Genomic DNA, 24,277 nt, shown 5'->3' with positions numbered 1-24,277 from the left:
CCGTCTCTCCTGTCGACCTGAATCTGTTTGTGCTTTCTTGGTATTTGCTCTATTTCCTGTTCTCACCCCCCAACCCTCATCCCCCACCCTCGACACCCCCACAACTCCCGCCCCCCCCCCCCACAGTCTGCCGCTTGTGCTGGCTGGTGATGGACCCCCGCCTGTCACACTTGGTTTAGCAGGTTGAAGGGGAAGGAGGGGGGTGAGGTGGGGGGGGTGAGGAGTGGGGGGGGGGTTGTTGTGGGGGGGGTTGAGGGTGATGAAAGTAAAGTGTCGCCATCCGGCCATCTGTTAAACCACCGCGTTTGATTCTTGTTCTGTCACCCTTGGCGGTCTACCTCTGCGCCCCTGTCACGTCCTGGGGGGGCAGGGTGGGGGTGTGTGTGGTGGTGGGGGGGGGCGCCGTGACTGAGCGAGCATTGCTTACTACTGTGTGTGTTGAGAGAAGTGGGAATAAAGGGAAGAAGAAGGGATTTTAATCCAAGTGGAACAGAAGTCATGAATCAAACCACTGGAGTCAGAGAAGAGGGCGTGGCCTCGGGGGGTTAACCTCCTGGACGCCGATCATCACAGAATCAGTGGCCTATAATTAAAAAGATATGACATCTATAGAGAGTTTATTTTGTAGAATTCATCTGTCTTTTAAATAAGCTTCAGGTGTTTCCTCACAGGTGTGTTTCTCCTCCCCTCTGCAGAGGAGGATGTTTCCATTGGTCTGTTTGTTTGTTTGTTTGTTTACTTTGTTATGATGAAATGAGACGTTTCCGTCACTCGAACCTCATTATTTTCCTAAAAACCCTCGAATCTCAATCAGGAGTTGAGACGTTCTTCTGGAAAACGATCCGTCTGCTGGTCCAGAAAACATGAAGCCGTTTGTGTTTGGAAGGAAGCTGAAGCTTGTTGTTGATGGAGCGGCAGATGGATGGATGGATGGATGATGGATGGATGATGGATGGATGGATGGATGGATGATGGATGGATGGATGATGGAGAGCTGAAGCAGGAAGCCAGAACAGATTCTGCTCCGGTTTTCATCGGGTCATGTGATCGGTCTGCAGAAAAGAGCATCGAAAAGCAGATGGATGGAAGGGTGTGTGTGTGTGTGTGTGTGTGTGTGTGTGTGTGTGTGTGTGTGTGTGTGTGTGTGTGTGTGTGTGTGTGTGTGTGTGTGTGTGTGTGTGTGTGTGTGTGTGTGTGTGTGTGTGTGTGTGTGTGTGTGTGTGTGTGTGTGTGTGTGTGTGTGTCCAGCCGGTGGAGTGATAGAGCCATGAATATCTTAGCACTCATCTGTGTGTGTGTGTGTGTGTGTGTGTGTATTGGCAGAAGCTGTGTTTGTATTGACAGCTAACTGAGGCTGACGCCCCTGATAAACCGAGTAGCTGCTCATGCTGTGTGTGTGTGTGTGTGTGTGTGTGTGCGTGTGTGTGTGTGTGCCTTCCACGCCCCCCTTCAAACACCCCTGACTCCATTTATTAGTTACTTTGCGGATCACTCCAGGGCCGTTATCGGACGGGTAATCAATAGGAGTGGCGTTCAGGGAATTCTTCAGTGGTCGGAATAACGCTGATTACAGGAGCTGATAATTGATCCATCATTAATATTTATACCTCATTTGTACCCCCAAAGCCACGTCCGTCTGTGACGGGAGCGTCTCCATCTTTGGATTCATCCTTGCCTTTTAGGAGAGGGGATAAAAACCAACAACCTTCCTCTGATTGAACCTGATCAGGACCTCCCTGAAAGAGTTACGGGTTTGGAGCGCAGACAAGAGTCGGACAAAAGCTTCTGCTGATTCACCAGCAGCCTGTAAGTGCATCCCTCTGACTGCTTTATGGCCGCGTGTGGAAAGGCCTGCAAACAGCAGCAATGACTGCTGGGAAATAACATCAGAGCCGCCTTCAAACGATTTTACAGGATATGAGTTCATAATGTTTAGTCTATCAGGTGGGGGTCACGGCACGCTAACCCAGAATAAATTCAGCCACATATAAAAACGTCCTTTACCTACATCTCTCTGGGATCTCTTTTCATCAGGGTTCGATTGATAGGGTCTGAAACGGCTTCTATCCGTCTATCGATCTATTAATAATGAAAGCGTGACGTTAATGTTTGTCTGGTTCCTCTTGAAGGATCCATTCAGAAACCTCCGTCCATCTTTGCATCAGGTATGTAAAGTACGTCTGCTTTGCACCGGGGACCCCCCCCTCAGACCGGGGGGGTTGGATGGAATGGTTCCCATGGCACCCGTTTCTGTTACCACAGCAGCAGCCTCCATAACCAAACCAGCGTTAGCTCCCAGCTAGCCGGTTGCAACGTGTTGCCTCATTATTTTTTATTTCTAGCGAACCTTCTCCCTCCCCTCGCCTGTCTTTTTTTTTGTCACGCTTTTGCAAACGTGGCAGGCCGTCGTCGCCACTTTGACCCCCCCCACCCCCCACCCCTGAGGTGCAGTGGCTTGTCAACGCATCTGCATCCACCCGACCAATCAATGAGCCTCCCCAGCAGATGGAGGTGTCATCAGCATACAAGGAGTTTCTGATGTCACCGTTTCCGTCCCGGTCGGCGTCTCCAAAAACGCCGTTTTGGAGCTTGAACCGCTTTCGCCTGGTTGTGGTTATTTTGATTTAGTTGTTTTTTTGTTTTTTTTGGAAAGAGGTCTTCCTGTCGGATCAAACGAGGCTCCACGCAGCAGCTCTGAAACGCCGTTTCTACATCCGTCTCTCAGTGTTTTTGCTCTGAGGAGTTCCTGCAGAGTTCAGTTTTCTTGTATTTTCCCTGCTTTTCAACATCATAAGACGCTGAAAGCAGGTGTGTTTTTTTTCCTTTTGGACGAACGCTTCTTGTTCCCCCTCCTTCGGGCTTGTGGAGCGCGGCTACTAAAACCTGTGAACTTTGAATTGGCGCCGGCGCTGAATGACTTCTTTTGAACGCTGAGTCTGAATGCGCCGCGCTGCATTAAAGGTGCACAAAAACGTTTTTATGGCCAAACTCTTATTTTTTCCCGTGAGTCCATCTTGATCAAGAAGCATCTAGAATAAAAACATAGCTGTCAATCAATCATCCATTACATTTCCATTAAATCCTGGTTAGCAGAGAAACCAGAGATGTCGGCTCATTAGCGAGACGTGTGATTGGATGAAAACAGGATCGATGGGGGTTCCGGGTGAAGCGGTGACGGCGGCTCAAATGTCACCGAGGCGGAGGGTTCAGATCTTCTCAGGGGTCAGTGACGGTCCGGCGGGGGGAGCAGCTGGAGTGTAACGGAATCGACGGTTGTGGTTTTCCATTAAATCTCTCTGAACTCGGTGGCTGCAGATCGCTGGAGAGGAAACTCCACCGGTGATGGGTTTCCAGAAATAAAAAAAAGTTCCATCCTGGACTTTTAAACCTTCCTGACCCCCCCCCCCCACAGGAGAGATCAGCTGACCCCGGTCCGTTAATGATCTCATCATCTGCAGGAAGCTTTCAGAGCCTCAGCAGGTGATCCGGAATCCACTCCAGTCGTCTCCACCGGTGGACCGAGAGCATCTGTAAGCTGATAAGAACCTACATTAGTGTGTGTGTGTGTGTGTGTGTGTGTGTGTGTGTGTGTGTGTGTGTGTGTGTGTGTCAGTCCATTTGTGCTTTTAAATGCATGTGTGTAGCACAAATGGAGCCTCGTCTGCATTGCTATTCATATCAAAGAGGATGCTTTTAGCCCCCTGGCTAGCGCTTGAAATGCTCCTTTGTGTCCTTAAGTGGTGGACCGTGGATGGAATCTCTGAATGTCTGAGTGCGCGTGCATTCGTTCAGGGGAACAGACGGAGGACGGAGACGGGAAGTTGGGACGAACGGACAGAGGAGGTGCTCTAAAAGCAAAGTTGATCAAAGTGTAGAAGAGAAAGATCTCCGTTCCTTGGAGACCGGCGGCAATCTCACATCTCAGATGTTTCCAGGTCGCCAAGACAACAGGTGATGAGACGGAATGCGTCTGAATATTTGATGGTGATGCCTCATTATCATAATAAAAGGTGTGGTTAGCATGTAGGGAACACGGCGACTAAAGGTCACCCCGTCCGTGTTTGATTTCGACGCCGTCGTCCCATTTAACGGAAACCGATTCTCCCCATGAGGACGGGCGGCGGTCCTGATGCGGTCCTGATGCGGTCCTGATGCTGTGATTTCTATCTGCCCCTCCAATCTGGGGCTTCAATTTGTTTTCAATTCGTCCCTTCACTGAAAACAAGCAGGAGAGCGACACGACTGGCACAGGAGATGGTGTCTTCAAATAGTGGATTTGAATAAAAACATTCAGGTTAGGGGAAGGAAAGCGGATGCATGGCATCATTTGACGCGTCTCGTTTATGTTAATGTAGCTGTCGTGGTGTTAAATCCCACTTCACGCGTAAAATCGTGGGGTTTAAAAATGACAGACGCTTCAATCAAACCCTAGAAATGAATGAATATGATTAAAGACTAATTATGAACAAGTTCAAAATTGACACCGGTGCAATTTTAAAAGCACAAAGTGTGCTTTTGTTTTAATAAAAATGTAAATTCTGTGGCCGCGTTTGAAAACCAATGAGGACGTGATCCCATCTGCCCCCCCCCACTCATTGGATTCTCTTTCAAAATGTGAAGCTGATCCGCGCCGAACTTTTCTCTGCTCTCTCAAACCCGACAACAACCAGTAATATTAAACACGCCGTAAATATGATGCCCTTCAGCGGAAACAGATGCAATGTGGAGATTACCCCCCACCCCCCCCAACACCCAAGGCACCCTCCTCCCTTATTTCAGTCTTCTTAGCGTGATTTGGGTGGAGACATCTCCCAATGCAATCGATTTCATGTCGATCGATCGATCGATCGACGCCGGGGCGTTTTTGCAGAAACTTTAAAGATGTCTTAAAGATCTGGTTTGTTTTGGGAGTCGTTTGGAAAGGGAACGTAGAGATCTGTTTTCTGTTTCCTGAGGTTAAAACTATCGATAGGAACCTTTTGAAAGAGTTCTCACCAACATCCATCCATCCGTTTGCCTCCGTTTATTCCTGCTGAGGAATAAACGAGGAATAAAGGAATACTTATGGGGAATAAGGCTGTTTGTTAATGTGGAACACAAGTTGGAACAAAAGGCGTCGCTGGAATTGACGGATCTTTTTGTGTTTTTGTCAGAATCAGGAATAAATATTCGATTGTTCCACAGTTTTCAACAGAAATCCGGTGAAAGGTCGCAGGACTTTATTTAAAAAAAACCTTCCCGCCTCTTCGGAGACTCTGATAGGGCGATAACACCCCCCCCCCCCACTTCCTGTCTTATCATTGAGTCTCCTGAGGAGGCTGATGGGCTGATCCATGTCTTCATTTCCTCTGCTCTGATTGCTGGGTGCCTTCCTGTGGCCGACCAATCTACCGCCAGATAATGATCAGTGGGGGGGGGGGCAGGAAGGACAGTGGTGTTTCTGTTTGTCTTCTTGTTATTGTTGTGCAGCGCTGTGATTTTAGACGTGGCCCCCGCCATCAGTCAGCCAGTCAACACCCCGAATGGCATCGTTTGTGCAGAGAGAGGATGGAGCGTAGAGACGGGGGAGACGTTTTAGCGTCACGTGGTCTGTTTCCCATCATGCCGTTCTCCTGAGACGTTTGCACGCGTGTTCCGCTGGGATGTACATCCGTCCATCCATCCTGATCCGCTGATACCAACTTCACCGCAGTGGGGGGCTGCAGATCGCTTGTGCGACGCTCCTGATAGCAGAGACACACTCCCTTTGTTTGTGTGTGTGTGTGTGTGTGTGTGTGTGTGTGTGTGTGTGAGTGTGAGCATCTCTGCTTTATTATAGGGTCTCGCTCCCGGGCTGTGACTGTCCAAAGCAAAGCACTCTGGGAACGCCTGGGACTCTGAGTGGATGCCTCAGCCCGGCTTTAAAGTGTGTGTGCACACACACACACCCCAGACAGGGTCAACACACACACACACACACACACACACACACACACACACACACACACACACACACACACAGACGCCGGCGCAGCAGCAAACAGGGTTATTATCGTGGACGTTGCAGCCCCGGTCTCGGGGGGGAGGGGGAGGCCAGCAGAGTCGGATGTTTTTTCAGGGAATAAAGTTTATTTGCTCAGAGCTAATTCATGCTAAAGAAACATCGGGGAGGCAACCCCCCCCCTGCAGGTCTTCCAAGATGGTTGTCTCCAGTGGGGTACTCCAGATAGTAGTGTGTGTGTGTGTGTGTGTGTGTGTGTGTGTGTGTGTGTGTGTGTGTGTGTGTGTGTGTGTGTGTGTGCCACTCCACTTGGGGTATTGGCTTGGAGGAGGATGGAGGGATGAGGGATGCTTTAGCAGGTTTGCCCCCCAAGCAGTAGAGGAATACACACTTCCTATTAAACCTGCAGCGTCACACACACCACAGGGTGTTGCTCTCAGTTCAAAATGCACTGGGACGTCAAATAAAAAGGTAGATTTGCCATCAGATGGTGGAGTCCTACTAAGAGATTGTAATAAATAAAAAGATTTATCGAAGCTGATTTCCGTCTGAGCGATCAGAGTTCTCTCAGTATCATTTCTGAAGCGTTAAACTTGGTGTCCTCTTCACTAACGGCGCTTCAGCGCCTATAAAACCACAAAGCCGGCTTGTAATATCAACAAACTGCACACAGAGGGCTCTGGTTTGAACAAATGCTCGACTCCGGATAGTAAATTAAGCAAAAGTAAGGTTGAGCTTTTACAGTTCGCCTTTATTCATGAGCACCGGATACTTAAAGGGCGGCTCCATTATTCTTGGTGCGTCTGAGGCTCCCAGTAGGGGCCCTTCTAAATGCCAACATTCAAGTTTTGGACTGAATATGAATTTTCCCGCTTCAAAAAAGTCCTAAAAACCTTCTCCCAAGTGGTTTGATGTAGGATCCCGTGATATTATATTTTATTCCTGCGAGTCGCTGCTTTTTATTCCCTACAGTCGCCTCTTCTCCTCATTCATCTGTAGCTTTTTACTGAACCGCTGCAACTTTGGATCACGTTTCCATAAGCGACAAATCGATGGAAAGAAGCCAGGTGAGGCGGTTCGGGCGTCTGATTAGGACGCCTATTTATTTATTTTGGGGCGTGCTCTACCCCTTAAACTCACTGGGGGGGTTACATATCGTATTTGACCTCTCCATTTGAATTAGCTTCACCTCTTTATATCCAAAATAGAGACATCCAGATGATAATCAGAGCACCGCCCATACAGAGATGTTTTTATCACACACCAGCTCTGCAGGGAGCAAACATATTTGTCGAATGCTAACTTTAGAAGACCTTGAAATTAATACTGAATACACAGCGGTGAAACTTTACCGCTCCCTTGTCGCGCTGCAGTGATTAAAAGCTTATTGACTACAACATGTGCATGCCAAGTAGAAAACTGCAACGCATGCTTGTGTGTCTCCAATGAAGTAAAACACGCATGCAGGTTCATTATTTGAACATGTTTGCAACAAATCTACGGCTCTGGGGAGAAAACAGTCGGGCGGATGTGCAGAGGGATTCGTTGATGGAGGAAGAGTGGCCTGTTAAAAGACTGGAGTGGCTGGGAGATCATTACAGACACAGACTTCCGAGAGACACCATACGAGTGTCGAAGTGTGTGTGTGTGTGTGTGTGTGTGTGTGTGTGCATTCGCATGTGTTTGCCTGGTGCAGAGTGGAAGATCATTATAGGGTCACGGCAGGGGTGTGGGAGCCGGGGTGAGGGATGGAGAGAGTTCAATCATCGGTTACCCAATGGAGATCCTGCAAAGTGTGTGTGTGTGTGTGTGTGTTTGTGTGTGTAGAGGAAGAGGTTGAAAAATAGAGTGTTCGATTCTCAGTCCCCCGTTGGGAGATGCGTGTTTGTCTTTGCTTGTTAGGGTGGGAGGCGACGCGAGGGGAGAGGAAGGAGAAGGAAATGATGGGGCCGCTGCGTTTCTGTATGGCGCCATCCTTCATCAACACCTGCATCTTTACAGTCATCATTCCACTCTTGGAATCTGCGATCGTCTTCGGATACTTTGGTTGCCATCCAGGTTCATCAACTGGAAGATACGGCTCTATTCCAAGAGACAAACCTCCCATTCCAGCAATTCCTTAAGGACGTGATGTGATGGTCTTGTAATCATTTAAAAATGGCAAAAAAAACAACTTTCCCACTCTGAAATCTTCCCTCGCTGCGGCGCAAAACACAAAAAAATCCCAAATGTACTTCCAGGCGTGGTGTTATTCCGCTCGTGTAGTTGTTTTTCACGGGTAAATGCCCTAATTAGAACACCAGAATGTGACGCGTTCACGTGAGATCCGCAGCCTCTCGTGAATTGGAGGTGCAGGAGTTCAATATTGTGATTAGGTTTCATTCGGATGAATTGCACAGCGTGGAAATGCAGATGTCCCGGAGCTCCTGCTGCGCTCGCGCGTAATTGCTCAGAGTTTTCGGTGTAAAACTGAAAAAGTGGGGATTTGGATGCTCCCTGGGTGAAAGAAAAGGTGAAGAAAGAGCAGATCGGCTGCGCTTGAAGATCCTTTTGTACGTTAGTTACACGAGAATCAACACGGAGGCCATGTTGCATGTAAAGTTTCTGATCAATATGCTATTATTTGCCATTTTGGAGACTAGTCGCACCATCGGGAATCGATTCCTATCAGGGTTTTTCTCACACCTTCTGCACAACCCTTATAGACCACCATCAGCTCGACAATAGAAGTCATGCATACCTTCTTCACGCACATCCGTGTCCTGTCTTCACATCTAGTTGTCTCCCTCTGAAATGATGGATTTCTCTCTCGAGTATCATCTCAGAGTGAATCCGGAAAGGAACCCCTTGTAGCGATTCGGAGAAGCTGACAGTGAAAGATGACGTTTACCATTTATGCTCTGCCAGACATTTCTTGATGGGATGTGAAGTTTTCTACATTTCTTCACAGATGAGAGAAAACAATGAAATGAGCTTTGGAAACTCAAAGTGGATCAAGATGAAACAGGCGTACGACACAGTTCAAGGAGTGTGATACTCTTATTCTGAAGAAACTTCATGATATACATGCTGACATTTCTTTGGGGGACGCTCTCCACGTCGGTTTGAGCACAGGAACTTCACCTAAACTGACTGGCACTGTTTAAAATACATCAATGATCAATGAGATTGTCTGCAGCCTGTTTGTGGTATTTCTTTGCAGCTCAGGACTGTTGACCTGTTTGCTACCCTGGTCTCACGGTCTCGTCACCCAAGGACGTCCAAGAAAACGACACTCTATAGTCTTGGTTGTTGCATCTTGTCTACGTTGCATTGCATTGCTCGACAGTCTTTTCCGTGCATCATCACAACTTGTCTTTCTTCTCCTGCTGTAGACAGTACAGCAGCGATTGCACATTAAGCAACTTCAGATAGTTCATCAAAGAGGATTGCGGTCGAAGCGGATTCATTAGTGGGAAATTGACTTGACAAGCGTGACCAGGACTAGCAGGCTATTGATCAGCCGCTGTCATCCCTATAGGTGATTTGTGCTGGCGGCGACAACAACAAGGGGAGAGACGTGAAGCAGCGGGAAGAAAGTCGGCAAAAACTCGAGAGGCTTTTTAGGGATTAACGCGCTTCCCGACAAAGAAGGCAGCTGGTCAAAGAAACACACGTAATACTGAATACTTCCCCCAACACTGAGTCCAGGGTGAGTTTATTTTGGAGTGTGGGACAGGAAAAAGGCTCAGGGCCGATCCGAGCATCCTTTTCTTTTGCGTTTGGGTCTGACTGTAGCATAAATCCTCCTTCCTTCACAGCCCCAGCGAGTGTTTGTCACAAGCGAGTCCCGAGTTACACGCCGTGTCAGTGTGTGAAGCGGGGTGTAACTTCAACCCCCCCCCCCCAAAAAAAAAAACCCAAGGGAGCTCAGTGAAACATCTCCGACACAGAGGCGCATCCTCATAGTTCTTGCCAGCTATCTGTTCGCAGGTTTGCAGCCATCTGTTAAAGTTCCACATGGCAGCAAAGTGACCCATCCTTTCCTCTTCGTACGTGTCAATAAACGGTAGAAAGCAGCGAGGTGAAAGGGATTTCACAAAGGTCTTGACAGAGCTAGATGTAGCCGGTGGAAGCAGTGGAGAAATTTCACGTTGAAGTAACTGGCGGTGCTGTTTGTCTTTTTTCCCCTCTTGGCAGGAGTGCTGGTATTTTTAGGTCTTGTTACAGCGTTTCTCAGCCGAGCACAAGAGAATGTGAATGAAAAAGGGTCGATGGAGAGCAAAATCATCGGCAAAGAGAATGACGTGGTGAGAGACTGGAATGTGGGGGGGAGAGATGAAAGTAGGTGATTTTTATCGCACTATTATAAGTGCTAAAATTAGGGTCTGCTTTTAAGACCAGTTGGAGATATAAAAACATATCTAAAGGACTATTTTTATCTAGAAAGGGAGAACAAATGGCTGCTTCCCACTAAGGCTCAAAGCTAGGAGAGATTTGATCGGGTAAACTGCAGACCAGACATAAGACCTGACTGGAGAGACTTCAGACTCCTGTTGAGATACCATTGAAGATTCAAGACTTTGTGATGCGATCAGAAGGACTTTGAGACTCCTACGTTAGACTTGCTCTCTTTCCACTTGTCTCCAACTTGATGTGACAACTTCAGACTTAACTTGCTTCAACATACTTGAGACTTGACTCAGATGGAAATGGGTAGGACTTGATCTGAAGGCCTGTAGACTGGCACTGACAAACTTATTTGGCTTCAGACTTTTCGTATAGTCTTCTCTCCAACTGATCTGACAGACTTGACACTCAGAAATTGGTTCGAGCTACCTTGACAGACTAGAGAATTGAGTTTCGTCCCAATAGACTGACCTGAAACCTGCCTGGACAACCTGAAGACACTGACTCATCCCCTAGAACCTTAGAGGTGGACTTTTTCTTGCAGTCTTGACTTGTCTTGATGGACTTTAAATGACCACACTCTCATGTTGCCTGACTTGAATGCAAAGATAAAACAAGACTGGCAGCAGATGGACCCTTCAGGAAGAAAATTCTTTCTCGGAGCTCCCCTTGCTTCACATTGGCTGTGGACTAAATAGTGGTACTCCACCTTAAAAACAGATCATAGAACCCTGGTTCCCTCCCCCTCTCTTCGTTATTCAGCGGCTCTCTCAGCACACCGTTCTGCCCTTCAGGACAGTCAGTCCCTAAGCTATTAGCCAAAAGATAGAAAGGGCACATTGGTATTTTGTGAACGGCGGTTGGAAGCGAGATTGATTTGCAGTTCTGCCTAAGCACAATGCTTCTCGCGCAGCTAAATGGCACTGCACCCGTGTAATTTCATGCTGCTGCAAGAGCTCGCCATCAGTCAGCCGACTCAAACAGGACTCAGAGCAACATGATGTGATTAGGAGAGTAACAAAATGTCAGCGCGGCCCCTCGACTCGACCACTGACATAGCTATTTGGTTCAGAATGTGAAATGAAATACATGGAGATGAATGCAGGGGGAGGAATGGAATAATAATCGATGCTGTAGGCAGAGGACTTCACGCTGCCCAAGGCTAGTCCTCCTCCCCTTCAGGCTGCTTGTACTAAACTGATGGATTCATCAAGAGCGTCTTCCAGAATCATCTCAATTAATGTGATATGAAGGAGTAGAGGAGGGCGAGAAATCAGCAGATATGATGCTTCAAATGTTTGGTTTTAGTCAGTAAAAGTTTATTTTGTGGGCATATGGTGGTTTGGAATCATTCTTCTCTGAGTCGTTTTTCTCCTGGGTGCTGCTGGGAGTCTGGTTCAACAGGAATAATCAGATAAATTAGAGTGTATGGAAATGGAATCACACGTCAGCTTCCTCTCATCTGTCTCAGGAAATGTTCTATTCCAATTTGTGTTTATCAAAGTAATAAAAATGCAAATGTGATTATAGATCTGTGGTGGAAAAAAATCTGATCCGGACCTCCACACTAGTCTACAAACCCTCTGTAGATGTTTGGAGAGGAGAAGATGGGTTAAAGGAGAACCAGGAAATAATAACAGTCAAGAGAAATAAAAGTTTAAACACTTTCAGCTAGAATGATTTATTTTGTTTTAGAGATTAATGAAGCATTACTGGAGCGTTTTCACTCACTTCCATCTCGGAGGCACTTTTTACTCTTTATGTCTTATTATTTCGTGTTCCCTTTATCCCTGTTGATTACTTATTTTACTCCATATAACAGCCTGGGAACTGGTTTCTATACAGCAGCTCAATGGCAGATAATCAAATGTATGCTTGTTGGAGGGGAAAAACAAATGACGCTCAGGAGAAATCAGGAAACTTCTGTCATTTTTTTGGGACCATTTGCGGTGCTTTTATTGTGGTAGAGGTAGAAATTGAACCCCTCACACTAATGCCACATGTTTCATAGCAGGTTTTACAACTACAAGTGATGCACTGAATGAAAAGACACTTCTGAATAATATCAGCATACACTGACAAATAGGATTAAGCCAAAAAAAGGAGGCTTTTCCTTTGCTTTGAGTCGGAACAGCGCTTCCAATGAATTTCCCGTTGCATAATTTTGTGTGACACACACTCTAGAGGAACAGAGTAATGTGACGCTCATTGTCGTTTATCAGCCGCGCTGTGTGGAGAAGGTGTGGATTGCTTTCTGTTCATCCATCTGCCTTCCTGGTATTATCTAGGAAGCACAAAGGATTCTGATAAAACAGACGTTCTGCTTCTGATCATTGACGTCCTTCATGTCGGCCTCATTAAGTCTTGGCAACCCCCCCCCCCCCCCAAAAAAAAAACATCGCCCGAAATACGACACGGTTACGGTTCCTTCAGGTATTTATCAGTCCTCTGACGTACGGACGGTCGATGGAGCTCCAACCTGAACCGTCTGGATTGTTTAACACACACACACACACACACACACACACACACACACACACTCACACACTCCAGCAGTGTTAATTACAGTAATCCCACATTTATCAGCACCTTAACTTTATGACACTGTGGGGATATGAGCTCCTTTATATTCAAGCTGGCCAAACTTTCACAGCTAACGCAGCTGTGAGCGTCTAGTTAAAATAAAAACTGAACACCAGTAAAGGCTTTTGTGATCTTTTATTGAAAGTGGCTTCTGCCGGTTGTCGTTAGACTGTTTTACTATTGATCTGCTGTGAAACTGTAAAATCTTATATTCCAGCTGTAGCAAAGTTCCATATTTGGCAGCTCATTCCATCAATAATAGATTCTGGTGCACGCATGGCGAAGCTTTTCCAAGGCGACGTTTGGGATTCGCGTTCTAGCCGCGAGCAGTTTAATTCAAATGGATGTCCAGGCGCTCCAAACATATTGGAGTTTAAGTCCAGCACTTAAATCAAATCATTTGTTCTTTTGCCGAAGGTTTGAACACCACAGAGAGTTGGAAATATCATTTTTAACTCCCCCTGAGGTCAAAAGTCGTGAATCCAATAAAGCCGGACGGTAAACAAAGGCAGTAATGGGCTGACGGGGGTTTCATCAAGTCGCTTCTTGGGTCTGATTTGCGTCCACGTGCGGACGAGTCTGGTTTTTCCCGACTCCGCCCCCGTGCAAATCCCCCCCCAGATCCCTTCAAGCCAATTAGGGACCAGAGAAGTGAAAATCAGGAAGCAAATTGGTCTTTTGGCTAATCTCTCAGGGGGGAAGGCCAGCGAGAGAGAGGATCGAAACAAGAAATAAGAAAAAGTTTGGTGTTAGATAGAGACGGAGCGATGGTGAGGCGCTGACAACCCCCACCCCCCCGTGAATGAACGCACCAAACAAACACAGATGCTTCAAGTGAAATGCAAAAAAATAAAAAATAAAGATTTAAGAGCCGCTCTGCCGCCACCACAGGGGGAAACCAGATTACAAATGGAAATATGCAAGCTTTGTGTTCACACAAACACTCCAACACAACCTGCACGCCATCCCATCCATAAGTCTGTTCCCTGAGGCCACTTCAGGCCTGATAAGCGCTCACAGGAAGTGTGTTCACCTGATAGCGTCTGAACGAGACTTGTTTATGTCGTCTGGATGGATGCTCGTCGCCGCTCGGATTCTCTATCAACACATTAAAGTCGATCCTCCTGTGTTCCGTCAGACGTGTGGGACACGTGTTCCACATATGTTAAAGAAACGATCGCAGACGTTCAAAGTCGGTTTATGTTATGCGTCGTTTTCTCGCCCAAGCTGTCAAATGCAGAATGCTGGCAATAAAAAAAGGAAGCGACAATCCGATTTGGGGGCTGCTGGGAAAAACTTAACAAAGACACCCTCGTCTTTGAAAATCAATGAAAAGGAATAAAAGAATGGGACGACTGGTGATTAAAATTAATAATAATAATAATAATAATAATAATAATACATTTTATTTAAAGGCGCCTTTCTACACACTCAAGGTCACCGTACAAGATTACACAAAGTCCCATTTTACAATCAACAAATAAAAATAAAATCAATACGAAGAGCGATAGATTTCAGCAGGAATATGCAGTCTTGAATAGGTGTGTATTCAGTTGTGATTTGGAATGGGGGAGGGAATCGATAGTTCTGCAGAGCGGCTGAATTAAGCTATGATAACTTTATGGATGAAAGTTGTTCTGTTCAGACACTTCACACTTTATATATCTTACATTTTTAACTTTTTGTTTTTCTTATCTTATTTATCGACCGGGTCACTGGGACCTTCAGAGACGTATTTCGTACTGTCAAATGTGAAAACGTGTCAGCATGAAAAATAAAGATTTTGATTTTGATTCTGATGAATTGGTTGAAAAAAAATCACCTTCATCTTAAAGATACTGCTTCATATCAATTATATGCCAATGATGGTGCTAAAAGATCAATGCTAAAGGTCTCAGGTGACACAAGTGATCTATAAACCCTATTGCCCAGCCTAGAAATCCTCCCCAAATAATTCCATGTAAAACCAAAAAGAGTGTTTTGCACAAAAAGCTGTGGATGACCTAAAAATGTAAGAGTTTAACACAACCTTTACAGCAGTGGTGGGAATCTGACACCCCAACAAAGACCTGACAGCGTCAGCAGATCTTTACGTCAGCTGGGACTTCAGCCGTCGGGGTCGGCGGCTGTCGGTGACCCCTGTGGCCGTTCTGACAGAGGACATGAGTTTATTTCTGTTCCGTTTGGGTGCAGCGGAACGACTTCCCCTCCGTCGTGAAGACATCTTTTCCCTTTAACACTTAACGCCGCTCACGGCTGAACTGTGCCCACAAGCTTTAAATGAAGACAGTACAGTCGCCACCTCAATGCAGGGATAGAGCAATTATTTGCTTTGATTCTGCAGAGACGATATCACATCCTCTTCCTCCTCTTCATTCTGAATTTCCTCGGCATGCATTATCCATCCGGGCCTGAATGAGACGTCGTCCTCATCGACCCGTCTATCTGTGATTTAGCAGCCGCGCCGATGCTCTTGGAAATAAATTGCGTCTCAAGTGTCCACAGAAATCAAATGGCGCCTGTCACAGTCTCACAAACACCGTTTAGCCAGAGCCGCCCGCTTTATGGATCGCATTATAAAACGTTCACAAACGGCGGAAGGCGTTCAACAGGTGAGACGTCCGGCTCGAATGGTGTGAGCGGGTTATGGGGGGGGGCCTGTTTTGTTTGCAGGTTAATGGGTTTTACCAGGAAGTACACTGGAGCCACTTCCTCTTCTCTGCTTTCTTGTGTCACTCTGAAATCTTTGAAAACGCTCCATAGTTAAGGCGCAGACATGAGAGCGGTATTGATCGTCTGCCAACGCTCTGCAAGAAAAAGAAGCGTCCCAATCTGCTGGTTCCAAATGAAAGCTTCTTACCGAACCCATTTTTTTTACTTCCACACTTCCTGGTTGGATCTGTGTGTGTGCTGCATGAATTAAACTTTGTTTTCCACGTTGCCACATGCGCATCGGAGCGTTCTGATTGGCTGATGCAGCACATCAAGTCATTTTTTTTTTTTTAGTGACTACAGCTCCGGCGCGTTTCCCTGCAAACCGTTTTGGAGGTCCATTAAAGATTTCTGCAAGGCAGAAGATAAAACCAAAGTTGTTAAAGGTCAATAGAAAGTTATTGGTTGCCACAGGAGATGTAAAAAAAAAAAAAAAACTCAATTAGGCCAGCAGTCTCCATTAAACTGTGGGTTGTGCCTGTGCATCTGGAATGTCTAAACAGGTGTGAGCAGGATGGAGGGTTCCCTGCACACCTTAATGACGGCTGAGCATCAGGGAGAACGTTCCTCCAGCGTATCCACGGACGAGTCGTCACGCTCTGATGTACCGCGCATTGATTGCGCTATCGGTTTTCTAGGATTTGTGCAATTTTCTGCGATATCTTCTCATTTTCGTTGCCCTGACACGGGCCTGAAATCGTCAGCAATCAGAGCAGTTTTATCAGCTCCAGAGATGGAAAAATACAGAGAAACACGTCTGGATGATGAGAAATGAGTCGTTTGGATGGAGACAGCCGAGCGCTTGAGATGTCTGCAGCCGTAATCAGCGTTTAACCTCCCTCCTATACCCCCCCGACTATTAATAGATACTTGCTGAACTGGAAAAATAATTTACGAGCCCAGTGTGCCAGTAAAATTATGTACTGCTAATTCCTGCTAATGAACCACGAGTCCCATGTTCCTCTGTAGGATCCCTGCGATGTTCAGCCGAGCGACGGCGCGAGAAAAAAAAGCTTCATCCCGATTGGCTGAGCGTGCGTTAAATGTAGCGTAGCGCTAGCTCCTGAATAGCGCAGCGAGCAGCGGACGTGAGTGGAGCTAAAGGTCAGCAGTGCGTGATGTAATTGGTGGTAAATGTGGAATAAAAGTAAAATGTGTGTGAGGTAATAGATGCATCGTCATCTGTTTTACGTGTTCGCTGAAGGCAGCCGCCGTCGTGTGTTTAAAAATGGCGGGAAAACGCATGCGTCGCGTGTTGATAGCGCCAAATGGACGGCCTCCAGGTGGAGCCTGGACCGACTGACGCGTCGTCTCCGTACGGTTCGCGTGACGTTTCTTGATCCGCGCCTCCTGAACTGTGCCGACTCGACGCCAAACGACCAATTGGAATAAAGGACGTGTCCTCCAATGACTTCCTGTCTCATAAAACACAGCGGGGGGGGGGATTACCTTTCTTTACAGAAGAGGTAATTACAAGAAAGTCTGCTTTTATGAAGACATAAACTGGGTGGAGGTGTGTGTGTGTGTGTGTGTGTGTGTGTGTGTGTGTGTTAATCTGCAGTTGTACTGAGGTTAATCCTTACCTGGCAAAGGACACACTGGGTTAATCTGGAACAGGTGGGAGCTGCGTCATATGACACACACACACACACACACACACACACACACACACACACACACACACACACACACACACACACACACACACACAGTAGGTAAATGATGGGGCAGCAGAAAAAGGCTTAAATGGCTTTAAGTGTGAACAGCTGTCTAAAGCCCCCCCCCAGCCTGGCTGGAAAATAATTAATAAAAATAAATTATAATTTATTTTATTCCTGAAAGGTAAAGCAGACGTAAATCTTTCTACCTGTGACCTCCAAGCATCGCTGAACGTTGAGTTTGGAGCGTCTGGAGCTTCTTTTGGCAGCCGGGTTTATTCCGCCGCTCCTGGGGGTTAAAAACTGCCCCCACGTTTGTTTTAAGTGCAATAACGCCAACTGAAGTTTGATTTAGAGCAGAAGAATGTCTTGTTAACAGCTTTTTGGATGTTTTTGGAAGCTGCGAGCCTCTCGGACGGTGAATTGTAACGCAAAAAAGTGATCTTACAAGATACGTTTTCCTCTGTCAACAAGCCAATACAGCATAAAATACACGCGGCTGCAAATCTCACAGGTAAAAAGGAGTAAAGCAAAAGCAGATAAAGAGGACGGATGACCAGGGAGGCCGTGCACACGGAAGAAGATAGAGAAAGAAGTTCAAAGTTCATTACAAAACCCAAGTTTTAGGAATAAAAAGGAGCATAAACGAGTTTGCGTCGTGTTCCTTTTGAATCGTTCTGCAGTGTGAAGTGGTTCTTCATTTCTCCACAGCTTGGTGTTTTTGGTTCTATTTGGTGTCTTTTTTTATTCCTAACCACAACACCGTCCTTTCCACACCAGATGATGGATCCCCACCTGGCAGGTGTGTGTGGACGGGTTCCAACGTAGAATCTGTGTGTGGTTGAGTCGGTGGACCGCTTTTCATGAAAGAGGCTAAAAGCGTTGATGTGTTTTTTAAACCATCTCTTAACCATCTGTCCGGCGTCGTCCCATCATGCTCTCCTCCATCCACCACACCCCCCCACCCCCCCGTCCCTCCTCCTGCTCCCTAGCTGAGCATCATGGGTATCGGCTCCACATTTCAGAGCCAGTGCACGTCATTTTTTTTGGTTCCAGACAGCTGCAGACACACACACACACACACACACACACACACACACACACACACACACACACACACACCACTGTGGTTCAGCCCATCTGTGCCGCTACAGCTGAAAGAATGAGCTGGATCTGAAGCGGCCATAGCTAGAAATGTGACACACACACACACACACACACACACACACACACACACACACACACACACACACACACACACACACACTCTTATCTGTCTTTTTGATTGCCAGATCTCTTTCATGCCGGTCTTCACTTCCAGTGCATCTTTGCATTTATATTTCCAATCCAAACTATTTTTTTTGTCGTGTGCTTTCGACCTGATTCCACCTCTGTCTGACTGCGTCACCCCGGTCGCTGATACTTCCGTCTCCTGCAAGTCACTTCAATCTACAGTCGTAATGAATGAGTTGCATTGGATGTACGGTTGCAGCTTTGACTCCGTCGACACGTCTTTAATTGGCCAGGAAACACACTGCGGCCGACAGAAAGGAGAATATTTCCTGCTGGATTAAAGGGCAGCTTTCAGATTAATTTTAGCAGTTAGTCGAGAATGATCCCGATCAGCTGCCGTCGGTAATCAATACTCACGTTAAAATGATGTAACTGACACTGACGACCTTTAAATACTCAATTACACACTCAGAGTATTCCTACCAGCCTCCTTTCATGCTGTAGCTGGAGTGGAATAAGTGCTGGTTGATGGATCAGATGCATTCCGGATTAAAAACGTCACCGTCCAGTTTGCTGTTTCCCGTCGGGCGCTGGATTCAACCCAAAACCAGGCCGACAAAAACATTTGCAGGCAGACCGGGGATGGCGTCGCCGTGCATTCTGGGAAAAAAAAAAAAGAATCGACAAACCCTGACATTTACTTTCTACTTTGCAACTGACATCAAATGTGTTGGCATTACGTCGCCTTCCATCTGGAAACGCTGCTAAGGAGGGAAAATGTCATTTTGAAATCCATAAATCAGACAAAACCAAACCTAAAAATGTTTAAAAGTAGAAAAGTTGCATGGATAAATGCTACCCAGCATGCACCTGTGAGTGTGTGTGTGTGTGTGCATGCTAGTTGACATTGACTGCCGCTGATCTTCCTCCTCCTCCTCCTCCTCACTTTGCCTCTGACTCATCTCTCCGTAATGACCTGATCTGATTGGATTTGGTTCTCGGATTCCTTCCGTAGCTAATGGCCGTGTCCGTTGCCGTGGCAGCCGGCGCCAAAAAAAACAAAAAACGCCGCGAACATGGCCGCTGGAGACGGATGGCTTGTTTGCCCCGGCGGGGGCTTCTTTGCGTTCACTTGTACTGAGCTCCAGTAGGGACGGTGACAGGCCCGTAGAGACGGGCCCCCATGATGGATCGGACAGTTAGCAGGAATTTATCCATCCATCTCACGCGGCGCCAGTCCATTAGAAACTCGTCTCCACACAGTTAAGTACAGGTTGTGCATAATCTCCAGACAAGATGTGTGACATATAAATGACATTTGTCGTCAGACTCTGTTAATTATCGTTTTATTCCGATGCGATCCCGCCGAGCGCTACGGAGAAGGTTAGCGCGTCTGAAGCTAAATATAAGAACGTTACTCCAGATTTAATAAGGTGTGCCTGAGTGTGAAACACACACCAGATTGGGTTCGCACAAAGATTGGAGGCTGTAAAATAACAAATGAGACGGAGGAGCGTCGCCCCCTTTGTGTGATGTCACACCCATTTGCATGACACAAGAGAACGGCGGCTTTTAACTTTCTAACACAACTTCAGCTTCCGTTCTGCCTCGTGAGGATCATACGGGATGGAGGAACGCAAAATCAAATCTGCTGAACTGTGATGAAGCTTTTGTTACCAGATCAGAATGAGGACTACTTAAAGCAGGGGGGGTCAAACTCATTTACACTGAGGTGTCATCAGCATCACGGCTGTCCTCAAAGGGCCACATGTAACTAATTAATGTAACTAAATGTAACTCAGTGTAATGTAACTAAATGTAACTACTCCTTAATGTAACTAATAAATGTAACTAAATGTAACTCAGTGTAATGTAACTAAATGTAACTACTCCTTAATGTAACTAATAAATGTAACTAAATGTAACTCAGTGTAATGTAACTAAATGTAACTACTCCTTAATGTAACTAATAAATGTAACTAAATGTAACTCAGTGTAATGTAACTAAATGTAACTACTCCTTAATGTAACTAATAAATGTAACTAAATGTAACTCAGTGTAATGTAACTAAATGTAACTACTCCTTAATGTTAAATAACTGAATTTCTGACTGATTCTAGTTCCAAACATTACAGTTAGACAGAAAAAACATGTTTGTTTGTTTCTCTGTTCTAACATGAATCCTTTTCATTTGTCAGGTTATTAAACCCACAGAACTCCATCAATCAAGGATCAAACTATCAATCAATAAAGAAAAATAACATCAGACACAAGTTAGGACATTAACTTTGTTCACTACATTTAGTCAAGAGTTAAAATGGGCTGAACTACTGCATTGTGGGAAATGTAGTTTTTGGTCAAAACTCACTTTTGACCTGACCTTTTATTCTCTCGCGGGCCACATTAAATAATGTTGAGGGCCACATTTGGCCCCCGGGCCTTGAGTCTGACACATGTGACTTAAAGTTTGATTTCACTCGACTGGAGGGTTATTGATTTAATGACATCACCATTATATTGATTACACCGTAGTGAGTTGTATCCTCATTCTTATCAGAGTTGAAGTTTGTTTTCTGGAGATGATTTCCTGAGTTCTGCTGTCAGACTCAACTTCCTGCCGCCATCACCACGTCCTGCCGTTAGCCTGGAGACGCTGAGTCGACAGAATCCCGACGCCTTTCTGTTCGCATTACAAAGGTGGGCAGATCAGGAGAGGCAGAAAATGTAATTCTGCTCGTTTTCTGTTGTCTTCGTTTTCCTCACCATCTGAGAGCGACCGATGAAAACGTCTTTTAGGACGGCTGGCAGCAGCCTGTCGGGAAATCAAGCCAAACACACAGCGGCGGAGGATTAAGATTATTCTGCTGTATAGCTTTTCAGGCGAGGCTATGTGAGGCTTTTGAATCCGAAAAATTGAAGTTGAGCCTTAAAACAAACAGGAAGTCAGAGAGACGATGTTGATGGGATGGAGGCCAAACGGAAAACGGCCTGATTGTAATTCTACAAAGTTACATGAATGTGATTGGAAACTATTTTGATCTCCTTATTTGTTTTTGACGTGTATTTATGATCAAATCTGTGAATATAATCAATAATTACGTGAATTAGTTGTAACTTCGTCAACAGGACTTTTATTTACATTTGTTAAAGCCGGCGTCCGTCCTGAATGAATAGTTCATTGGATGCTGGATGAAGTCACTCCCTCTGTTCATCCATCCTGAACTCTGTCGGACGTGCTGATTGGTCGGTTCTATTTACCGATGCTCCACCATCTGCCTCAGGCGCTGTCCAGAGTGCTGATCCTGGCGCCGTCCCAAGGACGCCATCACTCAGCCGGCGGGACAGAGTCCTGCTGAAAAGAACTTTTATTTACTTAAACGATTAAACCTCACACGTCTGCTGCACGTCTGGTCTGATCACCGGGAGAACCAGAGGACGTGTTGGACTCAGATTTACTCACAAAACCTCCTGAACCACACCAGAAAGAATCGACTTCTAACCTAAAAAGAGACATAATTAATAGGTTGATCAATAAAAATTAAGTAAATTCCAAAATATTTCCACTGCAATTTACTGAAACCATTAATTTTTAAAATTTGCCCCCACAAAAAAATCATCATCCTAACTTGTAAAAGAAACTTTTGCTTTATATGGAGAGGCTGTTGGACTCTTTCGATCCATTATTCATCCGTTCATTCATCTTTCTTTCCTCTATTGATTGAGATTCCTCGTCTCATCCGTTTCTCTTTCAGGTCCACCTTCCCCTCCCTTCACCTCCTCTCTACTTCATCTCCTCCCTTCTTTTCTCTTCCAAACACTAAGTGACATGTTCACATCCAGGACAAAGTATTACTACCTGTTTATGCATGCTAGCGCTGTTGCCGTAGAAACGTTATAAGATTGTGATCTCCAGACTTCATCCAACAGTTGTTAAACTCAGATAAAACTACTTATTTTACCCCAGGGATGAGAGAAAGTGTCCAAATGGGTAAAAACTTGATGCATAAGTTCAATGAGTGGATAAAAGTTACAATAAATAAAAGTAGGATTGAGATAACAGTCAAAGCAGCAGATGGATACAGTCAGCTGATGGCTGAATGTGGCTGAAAGGAGTCAGACGCGATGAAGATGCTTCAACGCTCCTCCGATCAATACGGGAAACCAGCAGAAATGTCATCCTCCCATCGCCATCGATCCGGGGCTGACTGGAGCTCCTCTCATGTCATCTTCGGCCTCCTCTTGGCCGGCCGGAGGACCGCCGGTTGTTTACCGCCGGTTGTTTACCGCATGTTGTTTACCGCCGGTTGTTTACCGCCGGTTGTTTACCGCCGGTTGTTTACCGCCGTAAACAAGATGTCAATGGAGACACAAACATCAGTCTGGGTTTCTGTTCTTGGTTATAATTCGTGCTGCATTTGGACGTGTAGCCAGGTAATGGTTTGAAACACACACACACACACACACACACACTTACATAGCATCTTTCAATACACTCATCCACACACACACACACACACACAGACACACACACACACACACACACACACACACACACACACACACACACACACACACACAAAGCAATCACACACAGTGGATGGATTACCTGATTTGAATGAGATTGTTTCCTCCACGCTTGTGTTTCGTTCACGCTTTACCGCTTCTTCTGCCATTATCTAACAGTGTGTGTGTGTGTGTGTGTGTGTGTGTGTGTGTGTGTGTGTGTGTCCAGCGACTCACCACAGTGCACTGCTCAACGCGGGACCCTTTAATTAAGGGAGAAGTTTCATTATCAGCTCCATTAGTCAATGCCTGGACGGTGTCAACACACACACACACACACACACACACACACACACACACACACACACAAGTGCCGACACACACACAGAAAACACACACACACAGAAAACACACACTGGGAGTGTGCTGTTGGTTGGGTGGGTGTAATATTTAACCTGATGTTCTGTTTCGGGATGAGAGTGTAATTTATCAACTGTAATAATGGGATGTGACCCCATTTCCAGGCAGATGAGAGAGGCAGGGGGGGGGGTGTTATTATATGTCATCATGTCATCATCTCTATTGTAATGCGTGTCACAGGCCACGCCACTCTGCAGAGGGTTATGTCTCCTGACATATGCTAATGTAGTCTCATAGCTCACTGGAAAAACACAACGTCCTGCCCTGGAAACAGGAAACAGGAAACAGGAAGTCACCAAAGAAATGCACAAAAACGTCTCCTTACGATTTTAGATTTTGCAAAAATCTGTTGTTATTTGAATGTAGTGGAAAAATATTTCCAAGAGTCCTTCAGAGAGGTGAAATCACTAGAAAATGCTTCTGTAATTACCCATAATCCAAAGGGACAACTTCACCAATTCTTGTTCTGTCCAAAAAATACAACAAAACTCAAATTCATCCACAAAAAAAGAACAGAAATGGAAGGAAATTGTTAAAAAAAAGAAGGAAAAATGTTAAGAATGGGTCATGTAAATGTCAAGAAGTAAGAGTACTATATTTATTTCTAAGATGCAGTAGAAAAAGACAAGTGTTCATTTTATATTATGGAGGCGCTCCCTCCATTTTTTTATTTTATTTATTCAGTGTCTCGTCTGTTTCGTTGCACCTTATAAATATTTTTCTAGAGGAAATATTTATAAAATCAAGTTTAAAAAAAAAAGTCAAAATTTTATTGCATTTTCATTTTGGATGTTATGT

At 45.7% G+C, this 24,277-nt stretch overlaps 1 protein-coding gene across 3 annotated transcripts in view; it reads left to right on the top strand.

Annotated features, from left to right (window-relative positions):
- Window positions 1–24,277, top strand: part of dmd (dystrophin) — a 129,386-nt gene that overhangs the window by 15,720 nt on the left and 89,389 nt on the right. The gene's annotated exons all lie outside the window — the stretch shown is intronic.

The sequence above is a fragment of the Antennarius striatus genome, chromosome 24 (genome assembly GCF_040054535.1).
Source record: "Antennarius striatus isolate MH-2024 chromosome 24, ASM4005453v1, whole genome shotgun sequence".
Classification (NCBI taxonomy): Eukaryota; Metazoa; Chordata; class Actinopteri; order Lophiiformes; family Antennariidae; genus Antennarius; species Antennarius striatus.
The sequence above is the reverse complement of the archived record's forward strand: the minus strand, read 5'-3'. Positions and strand labels throughout refer to the sequence as shown.